This window comes from Schistocerca americana, chromosome 10, assembly GCF_021461395.2.
Source record: "Schistocerca americana isolate TAMUIC-IGC-003095 chromosome 10, iqSchAmer2.1, whole genome shotgun sequence".
Classification (NCBI taxonomy): Eukaryota; Metazoa; Arthropoda; class Insecta; order Orthoptera; family Acrididae; genus Schistocerca; species Schistocerca americana.
Window position 1 is genome coordinate 50761710 of NC_060128.1, and position 27930 is coordinate 50789639.

A 27930-nucleotide genomic window follows, 5' to 3' on the forward strand; every position below is an offset into this window, starting at 1 on the left:
ACCTAGTTAGCAAGCCATTTGAGCACAAGGTCTGAATGAAATTTCTGTATGCGTGTCAGAATTACGTTTACATGACTCTTCCTTCGAACATCCCTAGCGCGATACGGGTGCGCTAGTCATATTATCATGTTTTCCTGGAGATAGTAAGTCATACGTGTAGCACGTCTGTTTGAAATTGGGTGGTTATGATGACAGAATGACCTGCTGCGTAGCCAGAGGTCTGGGTTAGGTTGCAAGGTAACAGCTTGGTTGTGAGTCGGCAAAGCCATCGAATGTGAACGACCAACATTGGTTGTGGTAACAGACTAATTTGTGGCATAACGTGATGTTTACGTTCGCGTTATACGAGGGCAGTTCAATAAGTAATGCAACACATTTTTTTCTAGGCCAATTTTGGTTGAAAAAACCGGAAATTTCTTGTGGAATATTTTCAAACATTCCCGCTTCGTCTCGTATAGTTTCATTGACTTCCGACAGGTGGCATCGCTGTACGGAGCTGTTAAAATGGCGTCTGTAACGGATGTGCGTTGCAAACAACGGGCAGTGATCGAGTTTCTTTTGGCGGAAAACCAGGGCATCTCAGATATTCATAGGCGCTTGCAGAACGTCAACGGTGATCTGGCAGTGGACAAAAGCACGGTGAGTCGTTGGGCAAAGCGTGTGTCATCATCGCCGCAAGGTCAAGCAAGACTGTCTGATCTCCCGCGTGCGGGCCGGCCGTGCACAGCTGTGACTCCTGCAATGGCGGAGCGTGCGAACGCACTCGTTCGAGATGATCGACGGATCACCATCAAACAACTCAGTGCTCAACTTGACATCTCTGTTGGTAGTGCTGCCACAATTGTTCACCAGTTGGGATATTCAAAGGTTTGTTCCCGCTGGGTCCCTCGTTGTCTAACCGAACACCATAAAGAGCAAAGGAGAACCATCTGTGCGGAATCGCTTGCTCGTCATGTGGCTGAGGGTGACAATTTCTTGTCAAAGATTGTTACAGGCGATGAAACATGGGTTCATCACTTCGAACCTGAAACAAAACGGCAATCAATGGAGTGGCGCCACACCCACTCCCCTACCAAGAAAAAGTTTAAAGCCATACCCTCAGCCGGTAAAGTCATGGTCACAGTCTTACTAACCTTAATTTCAATACCTCTGCTGTAGCCATATGTCATTTCACATCCGAGGTAACTGAAATGGTTTACTTGCTCTAAAATCTTCTGATCTATCACTATTTTGGTTCTGATTGGTTCTTTCCCCACGAAGGCCATTGTCTTAGTTTTTTCTTTTGAAATTCCCATGTTAAATTTTGCACTTGTTTGTTTCAGCAAGTAGATTCCTTTCTGTTGGTCATCTTCCTTATCTGCTAGGATCACTGCATCATCAGCATATAGTAAATTATTTAAAAGAATGTTGCTCTTTAGGTAGAAATTCTTATTTGCATATAATTTATGTATTATTTCATTAATTTAAAGCTGGAGAGATGCAGCAGCCTTGTCGTATCCCTTTGTTGGTTGGTACCTCAGTTTACCATTGAGATCTAGAGTGATATTTGTGTCTTGATATAACTTTTTATCACATTTACAAGATGCTTTGGATATGCGTGATTCTTCATTATTACCCAAAGTTTCTGTCTATTGACATTGTCAAAAGCTTTTTTAAAGTCGATAAAAGCAATGTGTGTTTGTTTATTATACTCTCTCCGTTTTTCTATTGTTTGCTGTAGAATTAAATGTGCATCTACTGTGGAGTGTTCTTTCCTAAAACCCATTTGTTCCTCATGCAGTACTGCTTCTGCTATGTTTTTAAGTCTTGTATTTAAAATCTCATCATACACCTTGTATGCTGAGTCCTGTAAACTTATTCCTCTGTAATTGCTGCATAGGCTTTTATCTCCTTTTTTAAAAATTGATATCACTCTAGCTATTTTCCAGCCTTTGGGAATACTCTTCTTCTTCTTCCAACATTCGTTGAAGAGATTTAGCAGTCGTTGGTTGAGCATCGTTCCTCCATATTTCAATAATTCGGCATTAATGCTGTCCTTTCGTGTTGCTTTTCTGTTCTTAAGTGATGTTAGTGCAGATGTTAATTCGTCAGACTGCATTTCATCTAATCCTTTCTCGTCTAGTTGTGCAATTTCAGTTTCTTGTGCTGTATTATCGTACCACAATTCGCTGTAATGATTTGTCCACTGTTCTTCTTCAATATTATTTATTTGTATCTTATCTCTTTCTGTTGTGTTTAATGTTTTTAAAACCTTATATGCCATTTGTTGTCTCCCGTGGTTATCATGTTCGATATTAGAAATAAACCTATCCCAGTGTTCTCGATGTGCTTTCCTTACAATGCATTTAGCGTTATTTCTTTTCTCCTTATAGTATTGTTTGTTCTCAATAGTAGGGTTGCTTAAGTATGGATATTACAAAATCGTAAGCAGAACCAAGTAGTAATTCAACTGTATCGGACTTGCGCTCTACAACTTTGGTTCTTACCTACCAATAAGATAATAACGAAAAAAGAAAACTGTAATACGGTAACATATCTTGATTCATTATGTAACGCATTTATTGTATACGTAAAACGAATATGTATTAAAGGCCACTGAAGATCCTTCACAAGTAAAAAGAAGCGAAACAGGTATGACATAAAACAAACAGCCTTCCAGTTCGTTGTATATATAGACCACACGTCCACGATTGTAGAAGCAAATGAGGAACGACGGAAAACATAAAAACGGAAGTTAATTCAAAAGTTTTTTATCCGCTGAATATTATTGCGGAACCCGTGAAACTGTCCCACACGTGTTCAGTGTTATTGCACGAGCGGAAATACTGAGCACTAACATTGACCGTCTGTGGGCCACTGAAGCCCAGCACACAGTGCCATTGTCGTCCAGGCTTGTTTGGTGGTCGTTAGCTCCGCGTGTCACGTCCGCTTTCGTATACAAAAGCAAACGGCGTGCTAAACTTAGTTGTTGTCTGGTCGTGCCGGCAGCGAGGGAAAGCTGCCAGAGGCGACCGAGTGCATTCCATCTGCGCCGTTTCAGCTAGAACCCATCACGAGAGTCTTCCAAGAGTGCAGACCTTTTTGTCACTATACAGGGTGTTGCAAAAAGGTACGGCCAAACTTTCAGGAAACATTCCTCACACACAAATAAAGAAAAGATGTTATGTCGACATGTGTCCGGAAACGCTTAATTTCCATGTTAGAGCTCATTTTAGTTTCGTCAGTACCTACTGTACTTCCTCGATTCACCGCCAGTTGGCCCAATTGAAGGAAGGTAATGTTGACTTCGGTGCTTGTGTTGACATGCGACTCACTGCTCTACAGTACTAGCATCAAGCACATCAGTACGTAGCATCGACAGGTTAGAGTTCATCACGAACGTGGTTTTGCAGTCAGTGCAATGTTTACAAATGCGGAATTGGCAGATGCCCATTTGATGTACGGATTAGCACGGGGCAATAGCCGTGGCGCGGTACGTTTGTATCGAGACAGATTTCCAGAACGAAGGTGTCCCGACAGGAAGACGTTCGAAGCAATTGATCGGCGTCTTAGCGAGCACGGAACATTCCAGCCTATGACTCGCGACTGGGGAAGACCTAGAACGACGAGGACACCTGCAATGGACGAGGCAATTCTTCGTGCAGTTGACGATAACCCGAATGTCAGCGTCAGAGAAGTTGCTGCTGTACAAGGTAACGTTGACCACGTCACTGTATGGAGAGTGCTACGGGAGAACCAGTTGTTTCCGTACTGTGTACAGCGTGTGCAGGCACTATCAGCAGCTGATTGGCCTCCACGGGTATACTTCTGCGAATGGTTCATCCGACAATGTGTCAATCCTCATTTCAGTGCAAATGTTCTCTTTACGGATGAGGCTTCATTCCAACGTGATCAAATTGTAAATCTTCACAATCAACATGTGTGGGCTGACGAGAATCCGCACGCAATTGTGCAATCACGTCATCGACACAGATTTTCTGTGAACGTTTGGGCAGGCATTGAGGTGATGTCTCGATTGGGCCCCATGTTCTTCCACCTACGCTCAATGGAGCACGTTATCACTATTTCATACGGGATACTCTACCTGTGCTGCTAGAACATGTGCCTTTACAAGTACGACACAACATGTGGTTCGTCCACGATGGAGCTTCTGCACATTTCAGTCGAAGTGTTCGTACGCTTCTTAAGAACAGATTCGGTGACCGATGGATTGGTAGAGGCGGACCAATTCCGTGGCCTCCACGCTCTCCTGACCTCAACCCTCTTGACTTTCATTTACGGGGGCATTTGAAAGCTCTTGTCTACGCAACCCCGGTACCAAATGTAGAGACTCTTGGTGCTCGTATTGTGGACGGCTGTGATACAATATGCCATTCTCCAGGGCTGCATCAGCGCATCAGGGATTCCGTGCGACGGAGGGTGGATGCATGTATCCTCGCTAACGGAGGACATTTTGAACATTTCCTGTAACAAAGTGTTTGAAGTCACGCTGGTACGTTCTGTTGCTGTGTGTTTCGATTCCATGATTAATGTGATTTGAAGAGAAGTAATAAAATGAGCTCTAACATGGAAAGTAAGCGTTTCGGGACACATGTCCACATAACATATTTTCTTTCTTTGTGTGTGAGGAATGTTTCCTGAAAGTTTGGCCGTACCTTTTTGTAATACCCTGTATACATATAATTTTACTAGCTTGGCGTGGAAGCTCGCTGGGTTTTGTTTAGGTGTAATGTTTTCTTGTCGTTAACGATGTCATCCACTCATCGCTTTTTAAGGTTCGTTTAACCAGCTTTCAGACTGCTACTTTCATGCGGAAAAAAAGCCTTAGTGCTCACGCGTAGAAATCCGTGTTAACTCTGTTAACGTTTCTCGTCCCATTTCTGGTTAGATTCCCGCGCACAGTGGTTGATAAAAATCTGATGTGCTTACCGTACTGTTATCAGTGAAGTGTAAACTTGAAATAGCCGAACGCGGGAATTGCACTAGCTTCGAAACGAGTGAAAGAAGCGTCGCAAATAAAATGTATGCCCGGGTAGATTCTGGCTGTTTGCTCGCACACCAAAGAGCTACACTCCCAATTAGGCAGAAGCGGGAAGAGGCGCTGCTACGCGATTTCAGCACTGCGCATGCGCGACAAGCTGTCAGCATCTGCTGAAATGAACCTTTAGACTCGTAACTCCGCCACGTCAATGTCAACGGCTTATCGGCGCGCTATACCGTTATTTATTATTTCTCCTTGACTCCGTTCACTTCGTGCCACCCTTGTAACTTCCGTAAGACATCCACATTATCCCGAACATTCTTCTTTATTCACAACGTAAGATACGGATTTACCGAGTACAATGGGGCTGTTCTCGCAACTTCATCACACTCCACTTTTACTTCTGAGGCTTGTTGAATTACCTTGTGCTTTGTGTTGTACATTTTGGTGATTGCACGATTCAAGCTTATTCGCTAATGAAAAGGTACTTTCACAGAAACATAGATAACTGGGGTAACAAACCGGATAAGTCATAATTAGGCCTACTTTATTACTCTGTAACGAGCTGCTGGTACCACGGGTCCACAATAGCCAAGAAATATCCCTAAACAACCTCGGAAGTGTGTGTGTGTGTGTGTGTGTGTGTGTGTGTGTGTGTGTGTTTGTGTAGCGGAACCTGTAGAGTCAGACTACCAGAGTGGAAAAAAAATCGACTAACTGGAATAACAGGTAAGCAAGATTACACATTAACTCCTCTAACTCGTTGCAGTAAATCACCGGTAGGAAAGCCGAGCAGGTAAAATATATAGGGTGAGTCAGGAGGAAAGGTACATGCTTTAGGGGTGATAGTATTAGTGATTCTCAACAAAATACTTTATATAGACGTATGCCCTATTCCGAGTGGTTTCCTAGATAGAACACATTTAATATCACTTTTGTACGTTTTTCATGAATAACTCGAAAAACGCACCCTCCAGCGGAAACGTGTCGCAGTACAAAATTAAACGATATTGAATTACAAAAAAAGGTCCTATTCATTTTTTTCTCCAGGACTTTGTGCGAAGAGATTGCGACAATGTTGAAAAACTCGCTCGATGCGCTTGCGCTGTAGCTTGCGTAAGTTTTGTAGGCCAATTTGAGGTAGCAAATTGAGACGAACAGTTTGATACGGGCCACTTGCGGTCTATCTAGTCGGGAAACTACCTCAAATTGGCCTACAAAAACTAAGTAATCTACAGCGCAAGCGCATCGAACGAGTTTTTCAACGTTCTCGCACTCTCTTCGCACAAAAGCCTAGAGAAAAAAATTGAATAGGACCTTTTTTTGTAATTCAATATCGTTTAATTTTGTACTGCGACACGTTTCCGCTGGAGGGTGCGGTTTTCGAGTTATTCATGAAAAACGTACAAAAGTGATATTAAATGTGTTCTATCTCGGAAACCATTCGGAATATGGTACGGCGTCGTCCACCTGAAGTATTTTGTCCAGAATCACTAATACAAACACCCCTCAAAGCATGTACCTTTCCTCCTGCTACGGTCGCAGGTTCGAATTCTGCCTCGGGCATGGATGTGTGTGATGTCCTTAGGTTAGTTAGGTTTAAGTAGATCTAAGTTCTAGGGGACTGATGACCACAGATGTTAAGTCCCATAGTGCTCAGAGCCATTTGAATCATTTTTCCTCCTGACTCGCCCTATATATATTAACAATTTGCTGAGTTTCCGTTTTTTGTGGTCCTTCATCTGCCCTACTAGTGTAGATGGTTCAAATGGCTCTGAGCACTATGGGACTTAACATCTGAGGTCATCAGTCCCCTAGAACTTAGAACTACTTAAACGTAACTAACCTAAGAACAGGATTCGAACCTGCGACGTAGCGGTCGCGCGGTTCCGGACTGAAGCGCCTAGAAACGCTCTACCACCGCGGCCGGCAACTAGTATAGAGGTCCCGCTAATTTATTGGCCTTAGTTCTGGTTTTATCGATTGTAACAACAAGTTTATGGTTACCATTCACTGTTTTATTACCACTACGCGTTTCAGGTGTTTACATCTCCATAATCACGTGGCATTATTTGAATTAATACGACATGCATGTGTTGTGTTCACGACTTTGGGGTAATAGGTGCAATTGGCTCCAGTCGTCACAGACTCCGTTGCCTGTACATCATCACATGGGCTTTATAAACACGGAAGCGAAGTGTTTACGAAGTGTGTATCATATTCCATGTGAAGCAACACAGCACAATAAGGAGCCCGTGAGCCATGAGACGTTACCACAGGTTACTACCTCAAGGTTGTAAACATTACACATTTTGTGTCGTATTAATTCTCAGAATGAGAAGTTGCTCAGAAATGAGATCGACAGGAAGTGCAAAATGGCTAAACAGGGATGGCTAGAGGACAAATGTAAGGATGTAGAGGCCTATCTCACTAGGGGTAAGATAGATACCGCCTACAGGAAAATTAAAGAGACCTTTGGAGATAAGAGAACGACTTGTATGAATATCAAGAGCTCAGATGGAAACCCAGTTCTAAGCAAAGAAGGGAAAGCAGAAAGGTGGAAGGAGTATATAGAGGGTCTATACAAGGCCGATGTACTTGAGGACAATATTATGGAAATGGAAGAGGATGTAGATGAAGAGGAAATGGGAGATACGATACTGCGTGAAGAGTTTGACAGAGCACTGAAAGACCTGAGCCGAAACAAGGCCCCCGGAGTAGACAATATTCCATTGGAACTACTGACGGCCGTGGGAGAGCCAGTCCTGACAAAACTCTACCATCTGGTGAGCAAGATGCATGAAACAGGCGAAATACCCTCAGACTTCAAGAAGAATATAATAATTCCAATCCCGAAGAAAGCAGGTGTTGACAGATGTGAAAATTACCGAACTATCAGCTTAATAAGTCACAGCTGCAAAATACTAACACGAATTCTTTACAGACGAATGGAAAAACTAGTAGAAGCCAACCTCGGGGAAGATCAGTTTGGATTCCGTAGAAACACTGGAACACGTGAGGCAATACTGACCTTACGACTTATCTTAGAAGAAAGATTAAGGAAAGGCAAACCTACGTTTCTAGCATTTGTAGACTTAGAGAAAGCTTTTGACAATGTTGACTGGAATACTCTCTTTCAAATTCTGAAGGTGGCAGGGGTAAAATACAGGGAGCGAAAGGCTATTTACAATTTGTACAGAAACCAGATGGCAGTTATAAGAGTCGAGGGACATGAAAGGGAAGCAGTGGTTGGGAAGGGAGTAAGACAGGGTTGTAGCCTCTCCCCGATGTTGTTCAATCTGTATATTGAGCAAGCAGTAAAGGAAACAAAAGAAAAATTCGGGGTAGGTATTAAAATTCATGGAGAAGAAATAAAAACTTTGAGGTTCGCCGATGACATTGTAATTCTGTCAGAGACAGCAAAGGACTTGGAAGAGCAGTTGAATGGAATGGACAGTGTCTTGAAAGGAGGATATAAGATGAACATCAACAAAAGCAAAACAAGGATAATGGAATGTAGTCTAATTAAGTCGGGTGATGCTGAGGGAATTAGATTAGGAAATGAGGCACTTAAAGTAGTAAAGGAGTTTTGCTATTTGGGGAGCAAAATAACTGATGATGGTCGAAGTAGAGAGGATATAAAATGTAGGCTGGCAATGGCAAGGAAAGCGTTTCTGAAGAAGAGAAATTTGTTAACATCCAGTATTGATTTAAGTGTCAGGAAGTCATTTCTGAAAGTATTCGTATGGAGTGTAGCCATGTATGGAAGTGAAACATGGACGATAAATAATTTGGACAAGAAGAGAATAGAAGCTTTCGAAATGTGGTGCTACAGAAGAATGCTGAAGATTAGATGGGTAGATCACATAACTAATGAGGAAGTATTGAATAGGATTGGGGAGAAGAGAAGTTTGTGGCACAACTTGACCAGAAGAAGGGATCGGTTGGTAGGACATGTTCTGAGGCATCAAGGGATCACCAATTTAGTATTGGAGGGCAGCGTGGAGGGTAAAAATCGTAGAGGGAGACCAAGAGATGAATGCACTAAGCAGATTCAGAAGGATGTAGGTTGCAGTAGGTACTGGGAGATGAAAAAGCTTGCACAGGATAGAGTAGCATGGAGAGCTGCATCAAACCAGTCTCAGGACTGAAGACCACAACAACAACAACAATTCTCAGAATCCTAGAAAATTCATAATGGGAATAAAATAAATTGTGACTGATAACAGTAAACTCGTTGTTTCAACCTACATGAACAGTCACGGTAGAGCCTAATCTAGAACTGTTTACATTTAAAGTTCTGGTGTCATGTTTCTCGTGTTATAGTGATATCACTAATTCTTCGTTTCTGGTATCTGTGACATGGTGACGTCACCGATTTAAGATCGATTAACGCACGATGGAACCGAACGTCAAATCCGTCTACAATGTATTTTAATTGATGGCATTCTCACCGGCCGTCACCGCAAGGGAAGATACAGAACGGGATATCACTGTGTAGGATTCACGGGAAGAAAGTTACTTTAGCTTTCTTGGGTTTTGACGTTAACATTGGTGTCGTCGACTGCTGATATCGGGCATTAAGAACAATTTTCACCGCTGTCAATCATGTTACAGTAGTGCATTTTCTGGTTTTGCGATTTCTTAATCTGTGCTTAATTATTTTGTTTTGTTTTCGTGACAAAACGCAAATGTTCCATAATGACTTTGGTACTTCTTTCTATTGCGTGTTCTTTCACATGAGAGGCTAAATATCTATAATCGAAAGATGATTTAGGTTTAGCGATGTCTGGACGGAGACAAGCTTACACACTGTATGAATAAGAGCATTAAATTTATGAAGCAATTTTCATTAATAAGTTTTATTGGCAGTAAAAATGTCAGTTATGTAGAAGTCAAAAGGGACAGTTGTTTCTGACGTTAGTTGGTGGTCAGAAGGAAAACAAAGCAATAACTTCGATGGCAAATGAACGGCGGTGTTTTGAAATGTTTGGAATATACTGTTTTTTTTCCACTTCCCCAGCGGTTTAACATAAATACTTTATCTAGAACATCCCGTATGAAGTTTGCTTTCGCCATTAATAAACTTCATCACATTCCTTACTTCTGACACTGTACAGGGCGATTTTTGCTAAATAGGGACAAATTGCAGGGAACGATCTCAGAGACGCTAAGGAGCAAAAAAGTCGTATGAGCACGTGGTGTGAAATGCCTTATAAGGGAGGTGCACTAACATGAAGATAGAAGATCTTTCATAATTTAGGTTTTGGGGGACCGGATGGGCAGCAATCTGCAGTTTTTTGCTAATGATGTGGTGTTCGGAAAGATGTCGAAGTTGAATGGCTGTAGGGGAGGATGCAAGATGACATAGATAAAATTTCTAGTTGGTGTGATGAATGGTAGCTACCTTTAAATGCAGAAAAATGTGAGTTGATGCGGATGGGGAGGGAAAACAAACCCATAATGTTCGGATGCAGCATTAATAGTGTCCTGCTAAACAGGGCCGGCCGAAGTGGCCGTGCGGTTAAAGGCGCTGCAGTCTGGAACCGCAAGACCGCTACGGTCGCAGGTTCGAATCCTGCCTCGGGCATGGATGTTTGTGATGTCTTTAGTTTAGTTAGGTTTAACTAGTTCTAAGTTCTAGGGGACTAATGACCTCAGCAGTTGAGTCCCATAGTGCTCAGAGTCATTTGAACCATTTTCTTGCTAAACAGGGTGTTACAAAAAGTTACAGCCAAACTTTCAGAAAACATTCGTCACACACAAATAAAGAAAAGATGTTACGTGGACATGTACCCGGAAACGCTTAATTTCCATGTTAGAGCTCATTTTAGTTTCGTCAGTATGTACTGTACTTCCTCGATCACCGCCAGTTGGCCCAATTGAAGGAAGGTAGTGTTGACTTCGGTGCTTGTGTTGACATGCGACTCATTGCTCTACAGTCCTAGCATCAAGCACATCAGTACGTAGCATCAACAGGTTAGTGTTCATCACGAACGTGGTTTTGCAGTCAGTGCTGTTTACAAATGCGGAGTTGGTAGATGCGCATTTGATGTACGGATTAACACGAGGCAATAGCCGTGGCGCGGTACGTTTGTATCGAGACAGATTTCCAGGTGTCCCGACAGGAAGACGTTCGAAGCAATTGATCGGCGTCTTAGGGAGCACGGAACATTGCAGCCTTTGACTCGCGTCTGGGGAAGACCTAGAACGACGAGGACACCTCCAGTGGACGAGGCAATTCTTCGTGCAGTTGACGTTAACCCTAATGTCGGCGTCAGAGAAGTTGCTGCTGTACAAGGTAACGTTGACCACGTCACTGTATGGAGAGTGCTACGGGAGAACCAGTTGTTTCCGCACCATGTACAGCGTGTGCAGGCACCATCAGCAGCTGATTGGCCTCCACGGGTACACTTCTGCGAATGGTTCATCCGACAATGTGTCAATCCTCATTTCACTGCAAATGTTCTCTTTACGGATGAGGCTTCATTCCAACGTGATCAAATTCTAAATTTTCACAATCAACATGTGTGGGCTGACGAGAATCCGCACGCAATTGCGCAATCACGTCATCGACACAGATTTTCTGTGAACGTTTGGGCAGGCATTGTTGGTGATGTCTCGATTCGGCCCCACGTTCTTCCACCTACGTTCAATGGAGCACGTTATCATGATTTCATACGGGCTACTCTACCTGTGCTGCTAGAATATGTGCCTCTACAAGTACGACACAACATGTGGTTCGTGCACGATGGAGCTCCTGCACATTTCAGTCCAAGAGTTCGTACGCTTCTCAAGAACAGATTCGGTGACCGATGGATTGGTAGAGGCGGACCAATTCCGTGGCCTCCACGCTCTCCTGACCTCAACCCTCTTGACTTTCATTTATGGGGGCATTTGAAAGCTCTTGTCTACGCAACCCCGGTACCAAATCTAGAGACTCTTGGTGCTCGTATTGTGGACGGCTGTGATACAATACGCCATTCTCCAGGGCTGCATCAGCGCATCAGGGATTCCGTGCGACGGAGGGTGGATGCACGTATCCACGCTAACGGAGGACATTTTGAACATATCCTGTAACAAAGTGTTTGAAGTGAGGCTGGTACGTTCTGTTGCTGTGTGTTTCGATTCCATGATTAATGTGATTTGAAGAGAAGTAATAAAATGAGCTTTAACATGGAAAGTAAGTCTTTCCCGACACATGTCCACATAACATATTTTCTTTCTTTGTGTGTGAGGAATGATTCCTGAAAGTTTGGCTCAAATGGTTCATTTGGCTCTGAGCACTATGGGACTTAACTTCTGAGGTCATCAGTCGCCTAGAACGTAGAACTACTTAAACCTAACTAACCTAAGGGCATCACACACATCCATGCCCGCGACAGGATTCGAACCTGCGACCGTAGCAGTCGCTCGGCTCCAGACTGTACAGCCTAGAACCGCACGGCCACTCCGGCCGGCGAAGATTTGGGTTTCGTCTTCCTTGTATGTAACGCTAGTCACCGCTCTAATCGCGTATCTGCACCGCAACATCAATAACCACTCACATGATTTCGGTTGGCGCCGTACTGAAAACTGTGCAAATACTCTGAACAGCCAAAGAAACTGGTACACCTTCCTAATATCGTGTAGAGCAGGCAGAAGTACGGCAACACGACGTGGCATGGGCTCCAATAATGTGTGAAGTAGTGCTGGTAAGAGTTGATACCATGAGTTCTGCAAAGCTGTCCGTAAAGGGGGTGGAGACCTCTTCTCAACAGCACGTTGCAAGGGATCCCAGATATGTTTAATAATCTTCATGCCTGGGGAGTTTGGTGGCCAGCGGAAGTGTTTAAACTCAGAAGAGTGTTTCTGTAGACACTATGTACCAATTCTGGACGTGTGGGGTGTCGCATTGTCCTGCTGGAATTGCCCGAGTCCATCGGAATGTATAATGGACACAAACGGATGCAGGTGATGAGACAGGATGCTTACGTACGTGTCACCTGTCAGAGTCGTATCTAGACGTATCAGGGGTCCCAGTATCAGTCTAACTGCTCACGCCCCACGCCATTACAGAGCCTCTGCCAGCTTGAACAGTCACCTGCTGACACGGATTCATGAGATTGTCTCCATACCCGTACACTGCTCGATAGTTTAAAACGAGAATCGTTCGACGAGGCAGCATGTTTCCAGTTATCACCAGTCCAATCTTGGTGTTAACGGGCCCAGTCGAGGCGTAAAGCTTTGTGTCGTGCAATCAAGAGTACACGAGTGGGTCTTCGTCTCCGAATGCCCATATCGATGATGTTTCGTTGAATGGTTCGCACGCTGACACTTGTTGATGGCCAAGCATTGAAATTTGCAGCAATTTGCGGAAGGGTTGCACTTCCGTAAAGTCGAACGATTCTCTTCAGTCGTCGTTGGTACCGTTCTAGCAGGATCTTTCTTCCGACAGCAGCGATGTCAGAGATCTGATGTTTACCGGGTTCCTGATATTCACGGTACACTCGTGAACTGGTCGTGCGGGGAAAATCCCCACTTCATCGCTACCTCGAAGATGCTGTGTCCCATCGCTCGCCGGCGGGAGTGGCCGAGCGGTTAAAGGCGCTACAGTCTGGAACCGCACGACCGCTACGGTCGCAGGTTCGAATCCTGCCTCGGGCATGGATGTGTGTGATGTCCTTAGGTTAGTTAGGTTTAAGTAGTTCTAAGTTCTAGGGGACTTATGACCACAGCAGTTGAGTCCCATAGTGCTCAGAGCCATTTGAACCCATCGCTCGTGCGCCGACTATAACACCACGTGCAAACTCACTTAAGTCTCGAAACTTCCTGGCAGATTAAAACTGTGTGCCGGACCGAGACTCGAACTCGGGACCTTTGCCTTTCGCGGGCAATAGTTCGAGTCTCAGTCCGGCACACAGTTTTAATCTTCCAGGAAGTTTCATATCAGCGCACACTCCGGTGCAGAGTGAAAATCTCATTCTGGAATCACTTAAGTCTTGATAACCTTCCATTGCAGCAGCAGTAACTGCGCAGACACTTGTTGTCTTATCGCGGCGCCGTATCCTGCCTATTTACACATCTCTGTGTACCTATGTACCAGTTTCTTTGGCAGTTCAGTGTATATAGAATTTCTGAGCTTCTGTGTGAATCGTAGTTCACGGTACCACTAAAGAATACCACCAGCAGTAGCGTCCCATTAGCTGCGCTTGTGAACCCGACTTTAGCAAAACCACCGTGTATTCAGAGTTTTTGTATCAAGGATGGTATCCCATAACATCACTTTCACCATTCGGCACTGGGCAAAGCGTGGACACTGCACCATTTGATGGTGAACGAGGTAGAAACTGAAACTGCATGTGTCAGGTGTGGGCATAAAATAACTGGATCCTTCTATCGCCCACCAGACTCATCTCCTCATGTAACAGAAGACTTTAGAGAAAACCTCAGTTCACTTTTATATAAGTTCCCCAGCTATACTGTAATCGTCAGCGGAGACTTGAATCATCGAACAACTGATTGGTAAAATCACAGTTTTGTTAGTGGTGGGCGTGATACGACATGCTGTGAAACATTAGTAAACGCCATGTCTCAAAACTACCTTGAAAACGTAGTTAGGAACCCCACTCACGATGGGAATCAAGGAACAGACTTGACCTCTTTGACGATATCCACATTGAAACTGGTGCATTGACGATGGCACGGTTGTGGCAGTAACGATTACCATATTACAAAGGACAACTGTAACAAGCACAAAGATATGTGTGTTCAGTCCTGTCTCATGGAGGAAGTTGAAACTTTCAGCACGGGGAAACAGCATGTAGAGAAACTATGGCCCAAGTTTAAAAGAATATTGGCCATGCACTGGATAGGTACGTACTCAGTAGAATGAAAGGGAGCCTCCTTAGTATACACTCACTGTAAGGAAACGTTTAAAGAAACAGATATTACTGCATAATAGGTGTAAAACAAAGCGTAGGGCTATAGAGGGAGAGATGCTAAACGAAACGGGTTTGGCTTACAAGAGAGCAGAGCAACGTCTGATGTCTTCAGTGACTACCGTAGCAGAATATCGTCATGTGATCTTACACAGAACCCAAAGAAATTCTGCTCGTATGTAAAGGTTGTTAGTGGCACCAAAGTTAGTGTCCAGTCCTTAGTGAATGAGACAGGAACTGAAATTGAGGATAGCAAAGCAAAAGCTTAAATCAGTTTTCAAATGTCCGTTTACAAAGGTAAACTCAGAACACATAACAATTGGCCCAATTTAATCCTCGTACCACCAAAAAGATAAATGAAATAGTATTAGTGTACGTGGTGTTGACAAACACCTCAAATCGTTAAAACTGAACAAATCTCCAGGCCCCGATGGGATCCCTGTCATATTCTGTACTGAATTTTCGGCTGAGTTAGCACCTCTTCTAACTATAAAACTGTGTCCAGTTCTTGGAAAAAAAGCTCACCCCTCTACAGGAAGGGTAGTAGAAGTGATCTACAAAACTACCGTCCAATATCGTTGACATCGATTTGTTGTAGAATCTTAGAACATATTCTGAGCTCAAATATGATGAGGTATCGTGATCAGAATGACCTCCTCAGTGCCAACCGGCATGGATTCCGAAAAATCGATCATATGCAAACCAACTCTCACTTTTCTCACATGACATACTGAAAGCTGTGGATCAAGGCAGTCAGGTAGATGGCGTATTTCTTGATGTCCAAAAAGTATTTATCTCAGTATCGCACTTACGCTTATCGTTAAAAGTATGATCATATGGGGTATCAGGTGAAATTTTTGACTGGGTTGAGGACTTTTAGGTAAGGAGGATGCAGCGTGTTACCTCGGAGGGAGGGTAGAAGTAATTTCAGGTGCGCCTCAGAGATGGATGTTGGAATCCTTGCTGTTCATTTTGTACATTAATGACCTTGCAGCCTTTTTTTTTACATATAATGCAGTTATTGTTGTGACTTGCCAAGACAGCCAAATCACAATGAGAGGAAGCCGAAAGGCACGCGCTTAAACTCTCGCAGACTGGCGCGAGGTCTGGAACAGTTAAGGGAATTAATAGTAGCAAATAAAGTACATAGTTGATATAATACTTAACTTTAATCCACAATTGTAGAACATCGCTCTTTATGATACATGCTTCACATAATAAATATCAATTGAATACGGCGCCTTGCTAGGTCGTAGCAAATGACGTAGCTGAAGGCTACGCTAACTATCGTCTCGGCAAATGAGAGCGTATTTCTCAGTCAACCATTGCTAGCAAAGTCGGCTGTACAACTGGGGCGAGTGCTAGTCAGTCTCTCTAGACCTGCCGTGTGGTGGCGCTCGGTCTGCAATCACTGACAGTGGCGACACGCAGATCCGGCGTATACTAATGGACCGCGGCCGATTTAAGGGGATACGGAATCGGATTTTGGGTTAAAAAATCGATTTTTTTTTATTGGCGTATTATATTCTGCCATGTTTCCTCTTTAAAATGACGTATCATACATAGCTCTACTACAATTATAACTATTTTATTTTTATATATTTGTGAGATCGGGTATTGCGCTTTAGTTACACACGTCTCTCGTGGCTGACCATGAACTTTTTGGCAGTACCTTTAAAGTGACATGAATTCAAATATCCCGGTTTCCAGCGACTATTTATACACTAGTTGCCCGAAAATGTTTCTCTCTGGTTTCCTCAAGTTACTCTTTGACTTTGTGGCGGGACTGTTTTGTAAACAGTGTGATATAAGAAAGTAGTTGTTGTTGAGTTATTTCGTATTTAGTGCTTCATTTTTCGCAGTGAAAATGCCTAGAGCTAAAGCAAAAGTATTTAAAAAGCGTGTGAACTGGCAAAAGAAAAGAAATAATGATTCATTAGCAAAGCAAAGCAGTTCATCATCATCACTGTTGGAAAATGTGAATCCACTTATTACTGATTTGCCGAACGAACTTACACCAAATGAAAACAGTGCTTCTCATAAAAAACTAAGAGATTTGGAAGAGAAATATAATTTACTTGATAGAGGGAATGAAGTTTTGGAACTCATTGATACGAATATATTGTGTGAAGCTCTTGAAAACAGTTTGTGCTGCAAAAAATGTCATGGAAACGTTTCTCTGAAAGTAGAATCCCATGTTGGCCTGGCTGCCCAGTTTAATTTAATATGCAGTGTTTGTAAATACAGCTGTAAGTTTCCAAGTTCGGTTTCAGTAACTGTAAATAATGGATACAAGAAAACTGAACTTTATAGTGTAAATATTAGGTTAGTTTATGGATTGCGAGCAATTGGTAAGGGCAAAGCAGCTGGTGATATGCTATGTGGTGTTCTAAATCTTCCAAGTGCACCTTCAAAGTTTGAAGCTTACAATTATGTACTAGGATCTGCAGTTGAAGATGTAGCACAGAAGTCAATGCAGGTTGCTGTGGAAGAAGCAGTGGAAGAAAATGACGGCAGTCGTGACCTCACAGTGGCGTTTGATGGCACGTGGCAGAAAAGGGGCCACACCTCCAACAATGGTGTTGTAACAGCAACTAGTGTTGATACTGGCAAGGTTATTGATGTTGCAATAATGTCTCAATACTGTAGGTGCACAGGCAGGCTGAAAAATGAACACAGTGATGACTGTATTGCTAATTATTATGGTAGTAGTGGTGGCATGGAGGTTGCTGGGGTGAAGAAAATTTTTCATCGCTCTTCACAGTGGTATAATGTTCGCTATGTCAAATATCTGGGAGATGGTGACTCTAAAGCATTCAAAGAAGTTTTGGAAAGCAAACCATATGGGAACAGTGTAAATATAAGCAAACTTGAATGTATAGGACATGTGCAGAAGAGAATGGGTGCCAGGCTGAGAAGGTTAAAATCAGTTATGAAAGGGAAAAAACTAGATGATGGGAAAACCTTGGATGGCAGAGGAAGATTGACTGATTCCATAATAGACCACATTCAGAACTGCTATGGCCTTGCAATCAGGCAAAATACAGGCAATCTTGAAGAAATGAGGAGAGCTATATGGGCTTTATATTTCCACACCGCATCCACGGATGAGCATCCACAACATGGTTTGTGCCCCAAAGGTGAAAACAGCTGGTGTAAATACAATAGGGGACTAACAACAGGAGAGAAATACATTCACCACCACAGTCTACCATCAGCCATCATGGCAGAAATAAAGCCCATTTTCAGAGATCTGGCTGACAGAAGTCTTCTGATGAAATGTCTTCACGGAAAAACGCAGAACCCCAACGAGTGCTTGAATAGTGTGATATGGCATCGTCTCCCAAAAACAGTGTTTGTCGGAATTAATACACTACATTTTGGTGTGTATGATGCTGTGGCAACCTTCAATCTTGGAAATATAACTAAATGCCAGGTCCTTCAAAAGTTGGGTATGTGTGTTGGTTCCCGTACGGTACGTGCTATGTTCTTTTTAGATCAGCACAGACTAAGGCATGCTGATAATATAATCAAGACATTAGTGAAAAAAGCAAGACAGGTGCAGAGGGGTGCCAAAAGAAGACTTGAAGATGATTATGAAGACTGTGAAGGGGGTATTAGCTACGGATCAGGAATGTTTTAATCTTCTTTCTCCGTTTCCCGTAAGTTTACTTTTTACTTCATCTAGGAACATTATCTCAGGTACTGGTCAACCTAGAAGTCTGAAATTTTTATGACGTAGTGACATAGGTCCCTATTACATACTGAAACAACGATTTTTTAATTACTTGATTTACAAAAGACTTAGGGGTGATAGTCTAGTAAAAAGCGATGGAAAAAATTTACTTAAAAATAAATGTACAATATCTCTGTAAGAAAATACTTTGACAATAAACTGTTGTTTCAGTATTGTTGTAACATATGAATGCACATACAGTAAAATTTTTACCTCTCTGTCTCCAGTAGTTTGTGAGAAAATGTTCCCTATAGTAGGCATATATTAACATTGCGGGGATAGGTGATTCCGTATCCCCTTAAAGGCTACCACCTAGCAAGTGTGGTGTCTGGCGGTGACACCACAGTTATCTATAATGAAGTACAGTCTGAAAGAAGTGCATAAATGTACAGTCAGATCTCAACAAGATTTCAAAGTGGTGCGAAGATTGGCAATTTGCTTTAAATGTTCAGAAATGTAAAATTGTGCATTTAACAAAACGAGAAAACGTATATCATTGAGTCATAGTTGGAACCGGCCAACTCAAACAAATACCCGTCTGTAACACTTTGTACAGATACGATACAGAATGACAGCAGGTGGTAGACTTCGGTTTATTGGTAGAATACAGGGGAAGTGCAATCAGTCTACAAAGGAGATCGCTTACTAATCACTCGTGGGACCGGTTCCAGAATATTGCTTAATTGTGGGACCCGCACCAAATACGACTAACAGTGGATATTGAACGTGTACAGGGAAGGGCAGCACGAACGACCCGTGGGAGAGTCACAGAGATACCGATGAAAATGAACTGGCAGATTCTGAAGACAGACACAAACAAAAGTTTCAGCAACCGGCTTTACATGATGATCCTAGAAATATGTTACAATCCCCTACATATTGCTCACATCGAGATCGTTAGGACATGATCAGAGTAATTAATGCACGCACAAAGGTATTCAAACATCATTCTTCCCGCGCTCCGTACATGAATGAAATGGGGAAAAAACCCAAATAACTACTAGAGTGGGATGTACCCTGTGCTTTGCACTTCACGGTGTTTGCAGAGTACAGATGTAGGTGTCGCCTGCCATTCCGTTGACGTCCCACACACGAGCGACGGACCGCTTCAGGGACCGCACACGTGAGTGGACAAATCGCAGCGATCAATCGCTGACCGCTGGTCGCATGAAGATTCGAGGCAATCCGATGGATCGCATGCGACCCGTTCACGCAATATGGCTGTCTGCTTAACAGCTGTGTGAGGCAGTAGGATGCGACTAGTTTCTCTATTTATCAAGCGTGGCGGAGTCATTTCGTTTCGTTTCGCTGTGCCCACATTGAGTAAGCAATTTACTTTAGAAATTAGAGTTATCCAGACACCACGAACTATCAGAGAAGTGAAATCGGAAACCGGAGATGCCATTTATATTAAGAAGCAATACAAAATAAACCCTCCGATTCTGAAGTAATTTAGCAATTTGAAGCTTGTGTGGAATTGATGGGAAATTCATAGGAATAACTGCCATACAATGGACTCCATCTTACGATTTTGCGTTATTCATAAAATAATTATACGTATTATTAAAGTTTTTAACTTCTAAACAGAATGGCATATGTATTTACTACAATGTTAAGGGGCATTTTAATTTAAATGTTCATAGTAAATCTATTCAGTTTTACTCAAGTCCCTTGTTATTTTGTATAATTCAGTTCCGCTTCGTACAAATTACAACAAGAGTTACGGTAACCAATAGTACTGCTATTGAAAACATTTCTATCGACACATTGAGTGAATTACGCAAATGCTTGCAATTATACTATAAGACTAACGAATATGAAAGGAGCTGGGGACAAACGTAGAACTAATTGTGTTAGCACACTTGAAAGATATACACAATCCATTTGGAATCAGTGAAAAATGTGTTATATTCTGTAAAGTACTCTACATTTCCCACGAAAAGTATTTCAGGACAATCGTAATAAGCTAGCTGAGAAATCTGTCAGAATAAATGGCATGGGAGAAGGCATGAGTAACATTCTAGATATGAGATGCATGCAGACTTGTATCTCTTAATGGGTATTACGAATGATGCAGTTATCGTATTAGTAAGGTTGTTTGGATGCGGTGCGTGATAGTGGGTAAACGTCGTAGGCAAAAGTCTGCGAAATATGGAGCAATAAATACTAAAGCCAAATAATGTATGACGTTCGAACTTTACTCTATATGTGAAAATGTTTTTATTGTTTCACTGACGATGCAACGTGGCACCGAGTCTTCAGCGTGTCTCATTCATACTGTGCTAGGTGGAAGTGGGTGACTGGCCGGAGGATTTCTCAATATAATGCGCTATATGGAACACACTGTTCTCTTACAACAGCTATATTCTCTGTGACTATTCGTGAATACAGTCGCTTATACAATCCTCGCCCTGTTCCATCCATACTGGCATTATCATTACATTATGCAGCTATATTTAACCGCGGCTGTCGCCTAGAGGACAATGCTAGTTTAGTAATATTGTCTTAACATAATAGTATTTAAATGAAATTGTGAAGGAGTGGAAGTTACTTTATGTCATTAGGCAATTTTCGTTTTAGTGCATACACACAAGTATAATATCATGTTTTCCCAATACTTGCTTATAGACTATATTTGCAGTTCCCTTGTTCACTGTAAAGGAAGAAATGTGTAGGAGATCCAACTCGTAAGCATGCCACATACAGTTGTCTGTGAGAGAAAAAGATCCAATTAAATTAACGTCAGAGCTCTGTTGATGATTATGCTGTTAGCTAATTTAAATGGGAACTGTAGTCGCCTTAAGGTAATAGGGCAACCCAGATCATGATAAGGGCATTTGTAGTATAAAACGAATCCGCCTCTTTTGTTTGCCAATCATTGTTCCCGCTCCGACGGTGTTACTGGGCAGTTGCGTGTGCATACATAGTTTTATGTCATTACATAGTTTTGACAAATTTTGATTGCGCAGTAAACTGGCTGAAAAGTGGGAAGGAAGAGGGCCTGATCAATATGTAAAAGATGAATAAGCGAAGTGGATGATGAAAAAGCGCTACATTATGAAAAGGATTATAGTAACGAAAAATAAGCCAAATTTTTATCCGAAATCATTGTAGTGAAAATAAGCAAAGTAATTGACGAAAAAGCGCTAAGTTAAGAAAAAGATTATAATGCCGAACAACAAGCGAAATTTTTATCCGAAATCACTGTAGTGTCCCGTTCGATTATTTAACGAGTATTTTTATCTTTGAATCTATGTGAATTTTTTTGTTTGTACCTCTGTTGACGGGTGGTAAAGTGTGACTGACGAAAACGGGCAGAGAGACTAAAAACTATGTATTTCATATTACACGTTGTTATTTGACTATGAATGACGGAACCGTACGAGCATCGTAACGTGTTGGACGAATGAAATAGTAAAAGCATTTTCACATGTGCGGTAAAGTTCGTAAGACACGGAGTCTACAGCTTTGCCTAAGAGTATTCATTGCTCCATATTTCAGCACAGTCACCCACTGCCATGCACCGCGACCAAACTTGCTTACTAACAGCGTGAGATCAAGTGCTATCTACCACCACAATCACGACTGGGTAGTCACGGAAAAAAGTTGTCAGTACGTACACACACACACACACACACACACACTCACACACAAGCATTTTATATGTAGATACAGATTGTAATTCTCGTTTACTTTTATTTCATGTTCTGAAAATATTGTTGAGGGGTTTGGAAATCGACTGCAGCTGAACTTCTCGACACACTGACACTCGTAATACTGACTGAAATTAATACGTTTGTTTGCGTGCCCATCCTCCGCAGCAGCTGTTAAAATAATCCGTCTCGAGCTGACTGCAATTTAATTAAAAAAGAATTACACCAGACGCGTTTCGCTATTATTTATAAAGCATCTTCTGTTGTTATTCTGCAAACTGGATACATACGTTTGTACAGTTTTGGTTGTTTTAGGTTAAAAACGGCGTTTTGTTTATAAAGTAGGTGTGCAGTTACCTTCGGTATTTCTTTACATATGCGCCTCCTTCCTTCCCTCCTTGGTCGCGACGCTTGGCGTCGAAAGACTTCGATTCACATTTGCACTTGGCAGTTTTTGCGATTCTATAGTATTTCTTGCGCTGCATTCTTAAAACTGTTTCTCATTCCCCACTGCAACAGTGTTTATGTCTGTTCGTTTGTTTGAGTGTTGCCAACTTGTGAAACTAGTGTGTGTGTGTGTGTGTGTGTGTGTGTGTGTGTGTGTGAAATTGTCTTGTTTGTAGATAGAGACGTAAAAGGATTCGAGATAGATTGACATTTTTTTTCTTTTCTACTTGGTGGTGGTGGTGGTGGTGGGGGGGGGGGGGGGGATGGACTTGGACGGTGTAAATAACGCGGCGCAAAAAATACTGCAGAATGGCAAAAAACTGCCAAGTGCAAATGTGAATCGAAGTCTTTCGATGCCAACCGCGGAATACGGAAGCGTCCGACCCCGCCCGTCTGCTTTGACCCATGACGTCACAAATATGGCGGAAACGACCATAAACCACGATTCCAATATGGGGCATATAAAGTCGTTACGTACACATTATGAGGACGAAAATACATCGAAAACCAAACACACACACGTTCCGAAAAAAGCATAATGACACTAACGGGACAAGCGCGAGAAATAGGGGGTTTTTGGGTGGGGACTAACTAAATATAAACAAATTTAGACACCCACCCCCATACAAAACCACGCAAAACGACGAAAAAAACCGACAGCACATAACACCCCAAATACCACTAAACACAATACATCTGGAATCGGACACTTCCCGTGACCTATATAGCTCAACAGCAGCTCCAGATCTCATAAATTGGGATCGAACACTTCCCTTGACTTGTATAGCTCAACAGCAGCTCCCGAACCCATAAATTAGGACCTAACACTTCCCTTGACCTATATAGCTCAAAAACATCTCCCGATACCAACATTCACAGCCACACATTGGGATCTAACACTTCCCTTGACATGGTATCCTTACGACATCTCCACATACAGCCGTCCCTGGTCCGAGAAGCCGGAACTTTAAGCAAGCCTCATTTCTTCACGACATACTGAACACTTCACGACTTCATCCAAAAATCCGAATAGTTGACGAAATTTTATTAGAGACAACGCACTGTCCCCCATCATAGCTGACAACCGAAAACTGTCGACCCTGCCAGTCATAGCCATACCTACCAAAGACATAAAAAAAAGCAATTTACCAAAATTCACACACTACGCCTTACTCGCAAACTAAACCAAAAACACCACCTAACACACCACACCACCAGAGAGCACCACCGATCGCATCAAAACGACACCTACAAACACGCCACTCTGGCAAACTAAATTCCGCGCCGTCGTGACGTCACACACACCCACCTTACGTCACAGGTCAAAGCCGTCGGGTGGGATCGGACGCTTCGCCAGCAAGGAGGGAAGGAGCAGAATATGTGGAGAAATACCGTAAGTAACTTCCGCACAAACTTTACAAACAAAACGCTGTTCTTAACCTACAACAACCAAAAGTGTACAAACGTATGTATCCAATTTGCAGTATAACCGTGGAAGATGCTTTATAAATAAACGCGTAATGTGTCTGGTATAATTGTTTTTAATTAAACTGCAGTCAGCTCAAGACGGGTTGTCGAAGCGAGCGACCGATTGCAGGCGATATTTCTCGTGTCTAATGCCCTTATGAAATGGCCTTTATCCGCTCGTACTGTGTTGTTTACTAACCCCATCGCCCCTCCCCCCCCCCCTCCCCTGCACACCATGAGTCCATTCATTTCGGCCCCTCACCACTGGCGTTATCGCTGCAATCTGTCGCTCATATGTAGTGCCCTTATGAATCGGCTGGGTATCGTGTTGTTTACGGGTCGACAGAAGCGTCCGACCCCACGCGTCGGCTAAACCCGTGACGTAAGGGTGTTGCCGCGTGTGACGTCATGACGGCGCGGAGTTTGGTATGCGAGTGTGGCGTGTTTGTAGATGTCGTCGTGTTGTGGTTTGTTGTGCTCTCTGGTGGTATGTTCAGGGTCTTCGTTTGTATGGTGTAATGGACTCAGTTTGCTTTTGCTCATTATCCAGAACTGTTCGAGTGTCGGCTGTGTTTGTAGTGGAATTCGTTTCAGTGAGTTAACGATTTTGTGTGAAGGTTAATTTAGTGTTGTTCACTGTACATCGTGTGGTAATTTTAGTAAAATTAATCGGTTGTTGTTTTTGTTCAGGACTGAATATGACGGATAAAATTAACAGTGCGCAAGTCAAGGGAAGTGTTCGATCCCAATGTGTGGCTTGGTACCGGGAGATGTTTTTGAGCTATATAGTAGTAGTAGAGGGGTTTTTGGGTGCACGACAGCAAGGTCTTCAGAGCCCGTTCAGTAACATAGTGAGACGGGTGTCCAGAAAAAACTCAGAACACTAATATAAAACGGAACATAAAACACGGGGAACAATCGTTGAAAAACATGTGCTCACCCACACCGAAGCGTGGGATGAAGCAGGGTGTCAGCAGTAAAACATGGACAACACAGGAAGAAAATGGTAGAGGGAGCTAAAATAATGTAGCAGATGGAAGTGACTGGCTGACTGCAAGGAAAAAAGGGAGGAGTCAGCCACTCTGCAATACACTAAAACCTCCAGCTTAAAAGTTTAGGCCAGAGTCCAGACACATCACAAACCTTAAAAACCCTAGACACACACGTCTCATCGTTAGCTAAAACACAAGGCAGATCCCCATCAACTTGTGGTTCTGCCCGTGCATCACGGTATAAAATGCAGTCTGTTAAAATGTGCCGGACAGAGATGTGCACACCACAAGCATCACAAAACGGAGGATTCTCCCGCCGTAATAAATAGCTATGTGTGAGAGGACAGCGCCCGATCCGAACATCTTCCCGCCTGAGCAACTGGCAGGAGGAACGCCACGGCCGAGTGGTTGACTTTACCGACCGCAGTTTATTGGCCGTCACCGCCAGCCATTCGTCCTCCCACAACTCCATGCACTTCCTGTGAAGTGCAGCGATGACTGACTGCAAGGGGATAGGACACTGGACCACATCCTGCTCTCTGCAGGCCTCCTTGGCAGCCCGATCGGCCTGTTCATTGCCCCATAGGCCAAGGGAAGCATTTGATCATAATTTATGGGATCGGGAGCTGCTGTTGCGCTATATAAGTCAAGGGAAGTGTCCGATTCCAGATGATATTGTGTTTAGTGGTATTTGGGGAGTTTTGTGATGTCGGTTTTTTTCGTCGACACATCTACAACTCACGCCACACTCGCAAACCAAACTCCGCGCCGTCATGACGTCACACGCGATACTCAGCCGATTCATAGGGGCACTACATATGAGCGACAGATTGCAGCGATAACGCCAGTGGTGAGGGGGCGAAATGAATGGATGAATGGACTCATGGTGTGCGGGGGGGGGGGGGGGGGGGGGGGGGGGCGTTAGTAAACAACACAATACGAGCGGATAAAGGCCAATTCATAAGGGCATTACACAAGAGAAATATCGCCTGCAATCGGTCGCTCGCTTCGACAACCCGTCTTGAGCTGACTGCAGTTTAATTAAAAACAATTATACCAGACACATTACGCGTTTATTTATAAAGCATCTTCCACGGTTATACTGCAAATTGGATACATACGTTTGTACACTTTTGGTTGTTTTAGGTTAAGAACAGCGTTTTGTTTGTAAAGTTTGTGCGGAAGTTACTTACGGTGCTTCTCTACATATTCTGCTCCTTCCCTCCTTGCTGGCGAAGCGTCCGATCCCACCCGACGGCTTTGACCTGTGACGTAAGGTGGGTGTGTGTGACGTCACGACGGCGCGGAATTTAGTTTTTCAGAGTGGCGTGTTTGTAGGTGTCGTTTTGATGCGATCGGTGGTGCTCCCTGGTGGTGTGTTAGGTGATGTTTTTGGTTTAGTTTGCGAGTGACGTGTGTGAATTTTGGTACGTTGCTTTTTTTATGTCTTTGGCTATGACTGGCAGGGTCGACAGTTTCGGTTGTCGTCGGCTATGATGGGGGACAGTGCGTTGTCTCTAATAAAATTTCTTCAACTATTCGGATTTTTGGATTAAGTCTCGAAGTGTTCAGTATGTCGAGAAGAAATGAGGCTTGCTTAAAGTTCCGGCTTCTCGGACCGGGGACGGCTGTATGTGGAGATGTCGTAAGGATACCATGTCAAGGGAAGTGTTCGATTCCAGTGTGTGGCTGTGAATGTTGGTATCGGGAGATGTTTTTGAGCTATATAGGTCAAGGGAAGTGTTAGGTCCTAATTTATGGGGTCGGAAGCTGCTGCTGAGCTATATAGGACAAGGGAAGTGTTCGATCCCAATTTATGGGATCTGGAGCTGCTGTTGAGCTATACAGGTCAAGGGAAGTGTTCGATGCCAATTTATGGGATTTGGAGCTGCTGTTGAGCTATATAGGTCAAGGGAAGTGTCAGATTCCAGATGATACTGTTTAGTGGTGTTTGGGGTGTTTTGTGATGTCGGTTTTTTTCGTCGTTTTGCGTGGTTTTGTATGGGGGTGGGTGTCTAAATTTGTTTATATTTAGTTAGTCCCCACCCAAAAACCCCCTATTTCTCGCGCTTGTCCCGTAAGTGTCATTATGCTTTTTTCGGAATGTGTGTGTGTGTTTTTCGATGTATTTTCGTCCTCATAATGTTCACGCAACGACTTTATATGCGCCATATTGGAATCGTGGTTTATGGTCGTTTCCGCCATATTTGTGACGTCGTGGGTCATAGCAGACGGGCGGGATCGGACGCTTCCATATTTGCTCGTTACTAATCCCATCTTGGTCCCCCCCAGAGACTGCGGCGCGACGTACCTTGGCGACGAGGCTGTCGGCGGGCAGGTCGTCGGCCTTGGCGGCGTGCGCGGCGGCGGCGGCCTGCAGCGCGGCGGCGTAGTCGCGGTCTGCGCGCACCTTGGCGGCGAGGCAGCGGCGCATCGCGTCCACCAGCCGCAGCTCGGCCTCCTGGCGCGCCGCCAGCGCCTCGTGCTGCGCCGACACACGGCCGCCCACGGCCGCCGACGAGAAGCCCATCTCGCGCTGCCACTACGCGCGCGGCCCCTCCATCGAAGCCACACTCGGCTACCGTGACACACGACACTCGCTACTATTCCTTGCCACAGTTTCCGAGTCACAGCACACTACACTAAATAAATACACCGATCCAGAACGAGGCCGACTGCGCTACAGCGATTCAAAATTTCCCACGATTTATTCTTTTGTAGACGCCAACTGTGT

The 27930-nt window shown here is 43.5% G+C and overlaps 1 protein-coding gene across 1 annotated transcript in view; it reads right to left on the reverse strand.

Moving 5' to 3' along the window:
• Positions 1 to 27573, reverse strand: part of LOC124552657 (tyrosine-protein kinase Fer-like) — a 627186-nt gene extending 599613 nt beyond the window's left edge. The window contains exon 1 of the mRNA XM_047126982.1: positions 27508 to 27573. The gene's annotated coding sequence lies outside the window, so the exon portion shown is untranslated. The remainder of the gene's footprint in view (positions 1 to 27507) is intronic.
• Positions 27574 to 27930: the final 357 nt, after the last annotated feature.